Raw genomic sequence first — 12,678 nt, 5'->3', positions numbered from 1 at the left:
GATCTAGTTGTTCTTTATAGAGTACCGCAGTTCCTTTTTTGTGTCTCTATAGTGCATTCAGAAAGGACTCAGACCCCTTCAGGTTTTTCTCATTTTGTTATGTTTCAGCCTGGTGCTTAGATCATTGAAATTCATTTTTCCTTCATCAAGTAACACATAACACCCCAGAATGACAAAACAAAATAAGGATTGCAGAAGTATTTGCACATTTATTAAAATAAAAGAACTTAAATGTCACACTGATACAAGTGTCCAGACTCTTTTCTCAGTACTTAGTTGAAGCCCCTGTGGCAGCCATTCCAGCCTGGAGTCTTCTTGAGTTTCACGCGACAAGCTTCGTTTGCCTAAATCTGGGTATTTTCTGCCATTCTTCTCTGCAGATCCTCTCAAACTCTGTCAGGTTGGATGGAGACCATCGCAGATGGCTCACTTCAGGTTTCTCATGAGATGTTCGTTTGGGTTTCAGCCCATGTTCTGACTGGGCCACTTGAGGACACTCCCAGTCTTCTCCATAAGCCACTGCTGTGTTGTTTTTGCTTTGTGTTTGGGTCATCATCCTGTTGGAAGGTCAACCATTTGTCCCAGTCTGAGGCCCAGGGCATATGGAAAGCCAAGTTATCATTTACACTTATCTTTAAAACATTTAAAGGTACCTTCAGATGCATTTAAGATATTTAAAGATAGCTCTAAATGATAATTTGCCATACAGAGTCACCTGGAACGTTAAGAGTATCTTGACACTTTACTCCTTTCTGCTTTCCTTCAACTATCACTAGTCTCCCAGTCCCTGATGCTGCCACCACTGTGCTTCACGTTGGAATGGTATTGCGCAGGTGACAGGTGGTGACCTATTCCCTTCAGACGTGATGCTTTGAGTAGACAACAAACAGCTCAATGTTGGTTTCACAGTTCCTTAGGTGCCCCTTTGCAACTCCAAGTGGACCTACAAGTTTCTTTACTGTGGAGAGCCTTTTCTGTCTGCTGGCCATTCTGCCCAACAGCCCAGATTGATTGAGTGAACTGGAAGTTTCTTATATCTCCACACAGCTTCTCAGAGTTCAGCCAAAGTGACCATTGGGTTCTTGGTCACTTCTCTTGTCATGGTCATTGTTTCCCGATCACTCAGTTTGGCCAGATAGCCAACTCTAGGAAGAGTTGTAGTTGTCCCAGACTTCTTCTACTAAGCATTACGGAGCCCATGGTGCTCTTGGGAATCTTCAATGCTGCAGAAAATTATTTTGACGCCTCCCCCAGATTTGTTCTTTGGCACAATGTCGTCCATAAGCTCTGCAGGCAATTCCTTTGACATCATGGCTTGGTTTTTGCTCCCCTTTGGAATCTTCTATAGATAAGTTGTGTGCCTTTCCAGGTCACGCCCCGTCACTTGAATTAACCACCAGCAGACTTGAGAAACATCTCAACGACGATCATGGAATGGGTGGCAGCTGAGCCAAATTTCAAGTGTCATAGCAAATGGTCCAATGGTGTCCATGGGATATTTCGGCTTATTACTTTTAACAAATTTTATAAAACATCTAAAATTCTGTTTTTGTTTTGTCACTGTGGGGTTTGGAGGGAAAAATTAAATGATTTTAGCAGAAGGCTGCAACCTAACAAAATGCGAAAAGCGCGAAAGGGTCTTGATACTTTCTGAAGGCACTGCTTAGATGGGTGCAAGGCAAAGAAGAATCCAGAATAGCTTGGAGTGCAGAAATATTTGTGGACTTTTTCTGACGGTACAGTGGTCCACACTGCAGTCATGCAGAACCACAAACCCGAGTGCAATTCTGGTCACAATCCATTTGCATGTCCTCCCGGTATCTCCATGAATCTTTCTCTGAGTTCACCAGTTTCCTTTCCCATCTTAAAGATAGGTAGGTTGACTTCATGGACCACTTAAAATGGCCTGCTATGAATGACTGGCTGCTTGGAAGATGGACTGCCGCTGGGTCCAGCCTTGGACGTGATGTGGCTGGCTGAAACCACAAGGAGAAATGGGGTGAAGAATAATTAAATTAGCACAGATGGGTATCAGCAAGAGTGAAAGGGAAGATCTACAGGACAGTAGTGAGACCAGCTATGTTATATGGGCTGGAGACAATGGCACTGACCAGAAAATAGGAGACAGAGCTGGAGGTGGCAGAGTTAAAGATGGTAAGATCTGCATTGGGTGTGATGAGGATGGACAGGATTAGGAACGAGTACATTAGAGAGTCAGCTGAGGATGGACAGTTTGGAGACAAAATCAGAGAGGCGAGATTGTGTTGGTTTGGACATGTGCAGCGGAGAGATGCTGGGTATTATGGGAGAAGGGTGCTAAGGATAGAGCTGCCAGGTAAGAGGAGAAGAGGAAGGCCTAAGAGAAGGTTTATGGATGTGGTTAGAGAGGACATGCAGGTGACGGGGGTAACAGAACAAGATAAAGAGGACAGAAAGATATAGAAGAAGATGATCCACTGTGGCAAACCCCTAACAGGAGCAGCCGAAAGAAGAAGCAGCAAACTGAAAATGGACACATTTGCATTGGTACTGTCTACGAATGACCAGCTCATCTCATGGTCCACACAGTGGTCCTGTTAAGAATCAGCTGTAAGGTAAGAGGTGTGATCAATGATGGAGGCCGAGGTAGCTTCAAAAAGTGCACTTGAGGAGCAGCAAGTTGCCGCCACAGTGGCAAGAGAAATCATGTGAACAACGTGGACTGACCTGGGTTTTGCGTTGCGCCCTTATCCACCATAACCTGTCATCTGTAGGGGAGGAGCAAAAGTTTTAGACACATCAAAAAGTTCGATCTCCACTTTTTGACAGATCTCAACGTTTTAGGGTCCCCTGATATTGAAAACATCGATATCTTGGTTTTGGTTGTTCTATGTATGGTAGGCTCACGATCAGAAATGTTAACCTGGTCCAGTGATTCCTTCAGCCCTTTTGCTGTTAGGCTTTTACCTCGCTGATGATTCCATGTTGTGGCCTTCAAGTCCTCTTGGCTGAGTGCCGACGTCAAGGGAGAGCAGCCGCAGTACTAAATCAGCTCCATTTCTACACAGTCTGTCTAACTGCGGATGGATGAACATCTAAACTCTTTGAAATGACTTTGCTTTTATGCAGAAGGTTGTTTATATTGAAGTTTTGTAACTTTTGAACTTCAATATGAAGAAATATATCCTTAATTTCCTTATTTTATAATAAGTCATTTCCATATTTTCTATTTCTGATTAACTAGTAAGAGGACGGGTGCTTGGTTTGGGAATACATCTCTGAGGTTAAAATTTAAAATAATTTAGTTTACAGATTATAGTTTTTTTTATAGATTACAGATTTTATTATAACTTATTTCAATTACTGTATATATATATATGGAAACGAATCTGTGATACGATTTGCATATTTGTAGTCAGAAATCTGCAAAGGGAGAAGATGAGTCACATATCTTAAAACTGTTTTTTATTTGTAAGCTTTTGACAACCTGCTAGGTGTCATCATCTGTAAGTCTAATCATCTGATAAAAATACGCAAACTGTATCACAGACCCTCACTTCCATATACAGGTATATATATATATATATATATATATATATATATATATATATATATATATATATATAAACTGCTCAATAAAGATAAAAGCACACTTTGAAAACACATCAGATCTCAACGGGAAAAAAAAATCCTGCTGGCTATCTGGACTGATATGGCGATGTGTTAGGAACGAAAGGATGCCACATCGTTTGATGGAAATGAAAACGATCAACCAACAGAGGGCTGAAGTCAAAGACACCCCGAAAATCAAAGGGAAAAAAACGATGCGGCAGTCAGACAGGCTCGTCCATTTTGACAAAATTTCATTGCAGCAACTCCAAATTGTACTCAGTAGTTTTTAAAACCCCCATATGCTTGTATGCATGTCTGACAACATCTTGGGGGGATTGGGGCTTTGTGATGCTCCTAATGAGATAACAGATGGTGTCTTGTGGGGATCTCCTCCCAGATCTGGACCAGGGCATCACTGAGCTCCTGGACAGTCTGAGGTGCAACCGGTCGGCATCAGATGGACCGAAACATAATGTCACACCAAGAGGTGTTCTACTGGATTGAGGTCAGACGAGTGAGCGTGTTTGGGGGCAGTCAATGGTATCAATTCCTTCATCCTCTCGCTATATGAGGCCGGGCATTGTCGTGCACCAGGAGGAACCCAGGGGCCACTGCACCAGCATAGGGCCTGACAATGGGTCCAAGGATTTCATCGAGAATACCTAATGGCAGTCAAGGTGCCATTATCTAGCTTGTAGAGGTCTGTGTGTCCCTCCTTGGATATTCCTCCCCAGACCATCACTGACCCGCCAACAAACCAGTCATGCTAAACGATGTAACAGGCAGCATAACGTTTTCCACGGCTTCTCCAGACCCTTTCACGTCTGTCACACATGCTCAGGGTGAACCTGCTGTCATCTGTACAAAGCACAGGGTGCCAGTGGTGGACCTGCAGCTGGTATTCTATGTCAAATGCCAATCAAGCTCTATGGTGCCGGGCGGGCAGTGAGCACAGGGCCCTCTAGAGGATGTCGAGCCCTCAGGCCACCCTCCTGAAGTCTGTTTCTGATTGTTTGGTCAGAGACATTCACACCAGTGGCCTGCCTGCTGGAGGTTATTTTGTAGGCTCTGGTAGTGCTCATCCTGTTCATCCGGTCCTGATGATGGGATAAGGACTTTCTCCGGCCCAGTCCTGCTCTCCTAGAGTAACTGCCTGTCTGTCTCGTGGAATCTCCTCCTTGCCCTTGAGACTGTGCTGGGAGACACAGCAAACCTTCTGGCAATGCCATGTATTGATGTGCCATCCTCGAGAAGTTGGACTACCTGTGCCAGCTCTGTAGGGTCCAAGTATGGCCTCATGCTACCAGTAGTGGCACTGACCGTAGACAAATTTAAAACGAGTCACAAAACGGATTAGGAGGGAAAAATGTCAGTGGCCTCCCTCCACCTGTTAAACTATTCATTCCTGTTTTGGGGGTCGTCTCATTGTTGCCCCTCTAGCGCACCTGTTGTGTTATATCAACCTGTGCTGCAATTAAAAAGAAAAAAAAATGCAGACATTCTTGCACTGTAACAAATGTCAGTAAAATGAACGGTAAAAATACTGCAAATGCAAAAGTAAAATACGTTTTGTGATAAAAGACAAGTTACCTAATGTTCTACTGAAAATTACCTGTATATCGTAAACGAAACATTTCATTATTTTTTTACAGTGAAGTTCTGTAAAATCGATATTTTTCTACCTTCAAAATATGCGCCATACCGTTTACTGACACATTACAATTACACTAAAAATATCGCTGTTAGTGTTACAGTTTGAAACTGTTAAATGGCGAAGGTAAATAACTGCAAAATGTGCAACGGTAAAGCGCAGTGTCAGTAACACGGGGGTAACGATATTTGCATAAGGACACGCCCACTTTTACCGTATTGTTCCTAGTGAACCGCAGACCTTTGAACATCCGGGACAAAAACTTCAACAAAGTTAGCCGACTTATTTTTCCCTGCGAGCTGAAGGTTTTTTGAAGCTGATTTATGGGGGCTTGTATTCGATAAGCTGGCACACCTTGTAGGACACAAAAACACGACAAAAGCAAACTTTACTTCTCCACCAGACAATGTGCCATAACTTTCTTAAACACTGAATTCTTGTCAATGTATGTAACTTAATGGCACGTGTTTGCTACCGGTTGTTGTTACTTTACTGATGTAAACTGTGTACTGTACTGTTGTTAGATCCTGACAATATTTTCTAAGAGTTTATTGATTGGCATATTTGTTATAGTGCATGGATTTCATGTTATGGTTAAACATTCACTTCTATTTGAATGTGTTGTAAAGAAAAAACAGTTATTTACTACAAAGTTATATCGCAGACATTAAAATATTGTCACCTTATTTTTTACGGTAAAATTCTGGCAACCACCTCTGCCAGTACTTTACCGTACATTTCACATTATTATTATTATTATTATTTTTACAGTGTGCACTTCCAGAAGCCGTTTCTTCCAAAATTAAGTGCGCTCTTGTCAAAGGCTGAGTCTTTTGCTCACTTTGAAATGCGCAATATAAAAAGTGAGATAAACTGTACAGTTGCGAGAGGCGACTTGATTTCAGTTAACTTTATTAATTAATCCGCTTGTCATTATAAGCCCCTTAAAATGCCTCCGCAGAGAGAACATGCAGAGACGTACGGGGGCGGCGGGCAGCGATCGACCATTTAAAAGTTATTAAAGATGAATAACAGTAATCGGGGGCAGAGCGGGAGATGTTTACTCGGCGGCCACTTCATTCATTCTAACAAGAAACACAAATGGCGAGCTGTTCGAAGTGCATGTTCTGGCGTGCAGAGGGAAGTAGATTTTCACTTTCTTAAATATCCACTTTTATCCCGAGTTGACTTTTAGGGTGTAGCCATCTCAAACCTGAGCCCTGCGTATGCATGCGGCTGGCCGTTCCGATTACAAATTATCCATCCATCCATTATCCAAACCGCCAAATCCTAACTACAGGGTCACGTTGGCTGGAGCCAATCGCCAGCCAACACAGGCCCCAAGGCAGAAAACAAACCTCGGGCAGGGTGCCAGCCCACCGCAGGGCGCAAACACACACACACACCAAGCAGAATTTAGGATCGCCAATGCACCTAACTTGCATGTTTTTGGACTGTGGGAGGAAACCCACGCAGACACGAGGAGAACATGTAAACTCCACGCAGGGAGGACCCGATAGGCGAACCTGGGTCTCCTAACTGCAAGGCAGCAGCCCAACCAAATTATCATTTAGAGATATCTTGAAAATATTTAAAGATATCCATTTTTTTCAGTTTATGTTATCAGTCTTTACAGATATCTCTAAATAAATTGATAAAATACATTGACATATTTAGAGATTTCTTTAAATGTTTTCAAGATATCTCTAAATCAGGGGTGCCCAATGCGTCGATCGTAGTGCAGGTAGATCGCGTTGCATAAAAAAAAAAAACAAAAAAACATTTTATTAACGTCAGTCTATCTATATCCTCCCTATGGCATTTGCCACTTGATTGACATACAGGGCGGCCAGTCTGAGATCTCTTCTCTTCTAACACACTGGTCATCCCGCACACACGATCAAACGCGCGAGCTGCTGCAAAACTCCGGCTGTGATCTTGTTAGCCTTCCAATTTATATCGACTACATAAGGGATTAAAAAAAATGTTTGGGGAGGGTATGGGCTGAATGTGGAACTGGAAGATGATTTTTTTTCTCACAATCGAAGTGCTTTTGTCTGACGTCCGAGGTTCGATCCCAGATGAGGGGTGCAGTGGAGTGTGTACGCCTGATGAGCCCAAAATAGGGTGAAACACGTGTCGCTTACTCTTAGCATTATTTGACAGTTAACTTATGTAACATTCTATGAGCTGCTTCACGCAACTGAGAGGGCACCCGTGGCGGATGTTTGCCGACTTGCAGACCACACGCGTTACCTGGTAACCACCCATACAATCAGATTGCGATTGAGATTTCGAATGCTATGTATATATATATATATATATATATGTATATATATATGTATATATATATATGTATATATATATATATATATATATCTATATATATATATATATATATATATAGATATCTATAGATATCTATATATATATCTATATATATATCTATATATATATATATATATATATATCATTTTTAATGTAGGTAGATCATTTCAACCTGGTCATTTTAAAAGTAGCTCGCAAGCCGAAAAAGTTGGTTGGTTGGTTTAGAAGTTTAATAAATGCTAAATACATGTCTGAGTGCAGGAAAACAGCGAAACGGGGAATGGCTCCCGAATATGGAGGAATATTTCGGACAAAATGAAATAAATAAATAAATGCGTAAATAAATAAAAGTACTGTGAAATGTGAGCATAAATAAATAAATGTGTCATGAAATGAGAGCCTTAATAAATAAATATGTCATGAAATGAGAGCATAAATAAATAATTGTGTCACGAAATATGTTTTTCGTTGCTTATTTATTTATTTCATTTTGTCCGTAACGTTCCTGCAAACCGTCATGAAATACGGCTTGAAATAAAACTGTCACTTTCACTCGTCAAAGTTGAGAGGGTGGGCTCTAACACGCCCTCTATTAACTGATTGGTGAATCGATAGCACAAGAATTAATTAGAAAAATGCTTACTACTGCCGATGAAATGGATTCTGCCGAAGATATTACGTATTTCAGAGAGAGAATTGGAGATTTATCGGAAGAAATTACAATGTTGGCGGCCCTTTTAGACTCCGATATAGATGAAACTGTTTTTGAAATTATCGAAGAACAGGTGGAACGGACTCTACTACACTCCAGTTCAGGTGATGCAGTTCCCTGCTCTGGACGTCCATCCTTTGACATTCCAGCTGAGTAAAAGTACGACAGATTGCAGATCTATATGGTGTATCAGAGAAGACGATCACAAGGCTAATGAGCCAGTTTGATATACGGTAAGCTGCAACGGCTGTATTAGTGCAGGTACTTTGACATGGAATGCCCAAAGCAGCTCCAACTAATATTTTGAACTGAACAACTTTACCACTGATCAGAGCTGTACAGCTGTTTGAAAAAGTAGCTGCGAATATGCAACTGAGTTTATACTCGTAAAACAAAGGTCAAATACTCAGTTCTAAAAGGGCCTCCAACATTGTCTTTTCTTCCGATAAATCTTCAATTCTCTCTCTGAAATACGTAATATCTTCGGCAGAATCTATTTCATCGGCATAGTAAGCATTTTTCTAATTAATTCTTGTGCTATCGATTCACCAATCAGTAACTAGAGGGCGTGTTAGAGCCCACCCTCTCAACTTTGACGAGTGAAAGTGACAGTTTTATTTCCAGTCGTATTTCATGACGGTTTGCAGGAACGTTACGGACAAAATGAAATAAATAAATAAGCAACGAAAAACATATTTCGTGACACATTTATTTATTTATGCTCTCATTTCATGACATATTTATTTATTAAGGCTCTCATTTCATTACACATTTATTTATTTATGCTCACATTTCACAGTACTTTTATTTATTTACGCATTTATTTATTTATTTATTTATTTCATTTTGTCTGAAATATTCCTCCATACCCGAAGGGGGCGTCAATTTGTGGACCTCATAGTGTCTTAAGTGCTCGGATCTGTCCGAGGCCTGAAACTGTCCTGACTGCAGCTGGAGATTTCTCGAACCACGAGCCTCCCTTCACCTCGGACTGCTCTCTCCCTAACACACGGGGTTGATGCTTGCGATTGGCGCGTGTATGTCGTTAATATAACGTTTGCAGACACGTTTATTATACTCTCTGACGTTTCACAGACTGGCTAATATCTTTAATTATGGCGTTATTTCAGTGCCACTATTCTGAGCGCACAGGTAAAAAAATATTGCAAGTGCAAGTGTTGCATTTTGAGGAGAAATTTATTTTGAGCGTACAAAAGCTGAATTTGAGTGAACAAAATTCATTGCTGCGTGCAAAAAATGTATTTCAGTGTTTGCACTTATCCATATACACACACACAATAGCACCCCCTCTCGCTCAGTTTTTTCATTTGCGCTTGCTCGCAATGTGTTGCTTGCGCTCACAACATTCTCTGCTGCGAGCGCTCAACTCTCTGTACACCGTTATAAGTGTGCCACAAAACCAACCAATCACAGACTTGGTTTCAAAAATTCTGATTGGCTCTTACGGTCTCAAATCAGCTCGCTAGCTGCTGCATTCCGGAAACAGTCCGAAATGTAGCTAAATCCAGCTAAACTCAATTAAACCCCAATTTGCGGATAATATCTTTAATTATTTTATTTTAAAATATATTATTTGTTAAGACTATCGTTGGTGTAGTATAATGTAGTTGCATTATACAACCATGCCAACTGACTCTCCAAATTATATTTGAGTAGCTCTCTTTTATGTCGTCGAATACTGAACAGCAGCACGAAAACAACATGTCCCGGCCACATGTAAGTAATATAAAATCATTTTGTACATTATTATTACATCTGCCATCTCTTCTTTGGCTGCAGAATAAATCAAAACTCCCTCTATCTGCAAGAAGCGAGGCTGAGTGGACAGTGTTTCCGGTGTCCGGAATGCAGCAGCTAGCGAGCTGATTGGAGACCGTAAGAGCCAATCAGAATTTTTGAAACCAAGTCTGTGATTGGTTGGTTTTGTGGCACACTTATAACGGTGTACAGAGAGTTAAGCGCTCGCAGCAGAGAATGTTGTGAGCGCAAGCAACACATTGCGAGCAAGCGCAAATGAAAAAACTGAGCGAGAGGGGGTGCTATTGTGTGTGTGTATATGGATAAGTGCAAACACTGAAATACATTTTTTGCACGCAGCAATGAATTTTGTTCACTCAAATTCAGCTTTTGTACGCTCAAAATAAATTTCTCTTCAAAATGCAACACTTGCACTTGCAATCTTTTTTTACCTGTGCGCTCAGAATAGTGGCACTGAAATAACGCCATATTTAATGAACGTGTGTGACATTTTGGGTCGGACATAAAAGCGCCGTGAGAAGGCACAAGGTGAGGCAGACCTGAAGGGGGCGAATTAGAGTGCTGCTGTTCTTCTACGCCGAGGCGCCAATAAAGTTAGCGATGTCAGAAAGTCAAGTGCACTGTAGCGGTCCGTTTATTTTTATTTTTTGTTCCAACCTAATCTGCCAAAATGGAAGATTAAGATTTTTAAAACTAAAAGAAAATAAGGAGGATTTTTACAAGGAAGTGATGGAAATTTTCCTGGAGAAGGACAGGCGCATGGACTTCATTTACAAATAAAAGAAGGACGATAAACGGTTTTCAGTTTTATGATAAAATAGGATCAGACTAAGAAAAAAACAACATTTTGACCTTAAATAAAATATAACTTTGTTTATCTTGGTATTCTTTTGTTGAACGGTCTGTATTAAAATTAATTAAAGCATCAGAATTAAAAGCTTTTAAAAACAACTAAGTACTTCAATTAAGGTCAAAATTGAAATCTGTTTTTTTTTTATTATTTTTGTACACCGCTCTATATTTTTATTTGTATTGAATGAGTATGAATTGTGGAATTGCAACGGTAAATTTAGAACACATGGGGGGTGCGGAGCAAATTAGCGCTCTCCGCTCTCTCTCTCTCGTCTCTATAAATGTATCGTTATTTCTCATCCCAATATGCGCCTTACCTCTGTGTGTGTAAAGAATGCTGATGAGATATGAAACATAACCAGTAGTCAGTGTGCCAATTGAATATTGAATACGCTACTCTTTAGGGTTCATATATTTGTAAATCTGACTGTGAAGGAGTCACCAGCCATGAACCTCTCCGCACGTCCCTGATCATTTGTAGCGTTTCATTTCTTTATCATCGCCACGTAACGCACATCAAGTGGAGCGCAGCAGTCAGAGCAGGCGCGTGTCCGATAGAGAGCCGGCGGGCTGATCTATCACTAATCGATCCACCATCAACCGCAGTCCAGGTCCTCTTTATTGAACTGTCTGCTGATTCTTTGACCATCCTAAATGTCCAGTGTTAACGCCCTTTTCAAAGCGAGTGGAGGCCAGTGAAGGTTCAAGCGTCACCACCTACCTTAAAGCGCCGAGTCTCCTGCCAAATGGAAACACCGGTTGCCATCAACAAATGTGCCCAGCGGAGCACGCGGAAAGGGTGACATGTCGGTAACGAGGAAGAGGAAGTGCAGAGTGGGACGGCGGACCAGCCCAGACGTGTGTCACAGTGTTGGGGGAAATGAGTAAACTCGTTTCACCCAAGTCATTTTCAGTTCACCCACCCTGGAAAGGTATCACTCTTCAAAATGTCGGTCCCGGAGTGTGTCTTCAGAGCGATGTCATAGGGGAACCAGAAGACTCATTCATATGAAGGTCCCGGAAAGAACTTTGATTTATTTGGATCCGGAACAGGCACCATATTCAGTAAACGATCACGAACAGACGGGCCCTGATTTTAAAACTCGGTCTATGTTCAGCTTTTCTTAATCTGTTTAGTGCTAGAGATGGGATTTATGGCTCTTTGAGGGGATCCGGATCTTGGCGGCGATCCGTTCCTTTCTTTTTAAATATTTAGTCAGTTTTAAGACGCCAGCTTGGGGGCAACTCAGTTTTTCCTGGAAATAATCACTGGGAGGAATGATGAGGTGAGATCTGTAGTCAAATAATTAAAACTCAGATATCACACACCAATATCTGAGTTTGAATTATTCTGAAATATTGATTATGACCTCGTTTGTCATGTGTGGACTATATTCCATAGGGTTGCACCACATCCTTCTGCTTAGACAGTGACATCACTATTTTGGATTTACCTTTAGTACAAAGTGTGTGTATGTGTAAAGCTACGTTGACTTATGTTATTCATACAATACCTACTCACAAATAAACATCAAAAACAAAGCTGGCTGCAACGAATTTCTGTGCAAAACTGCTTTTACTACAAACACTTCCACACAAGAACATTTTGCTAGAAAACAAAAAAATATTTCAAGTTTTAAATATATACTGTAGATAAAATTAGAATAAATAAAATGGAAATGTCTTCATTACTACTACTAATACTACTGTAAACTTTGCAAATAGGACAGCAGCCCCTTCAAGTCTTAAATGAGCACTAAATGCA

At 41.0% G+C, this 12,678-nt stretch overlaps 1 protein-coding gene across 1 annotated transcript in view; it reads right to left on the bottom strand.

Moving 5' to 3' along the window:
• LOC120538386 (bactericidal permeability-increasing protein-like) overlaps positions 1-11,735 on the bottom strand; it is a 53,141-nt gene extending 41,406 nt beyond the window's left edge. Inside the window, exon 1 of the mRNA XM_039767884.1 lies at positions 11,635-11,735. The gene's annotated coding sequence lies outside the window, so the exon portion shown is untranslated. The remainder of the gene's footprint in view (positions 1-11,634) is intronic.
• Between the last annotated feature and the right edge of the window lie 943 nt (positions 11,736-12,678).

This window comes from Polypterus senegalus, chromosome 10 (assembly GCF_016835505.1).
Source record: "Polypterus senegalus isolate Bchr_013 chromosome 10, ASM1683550v1, whole genome shotgun sequence".
Classification (NCBI taxonomy): Eukaryota; Metazoa; Chordata; class Cladistia; order Polypteriformes; family Polypteridae; genus Polypterus; species Polypterus senegalus.
This window is presented reverse-complemented; position numbering and strand designations above follow the sequence as displayed.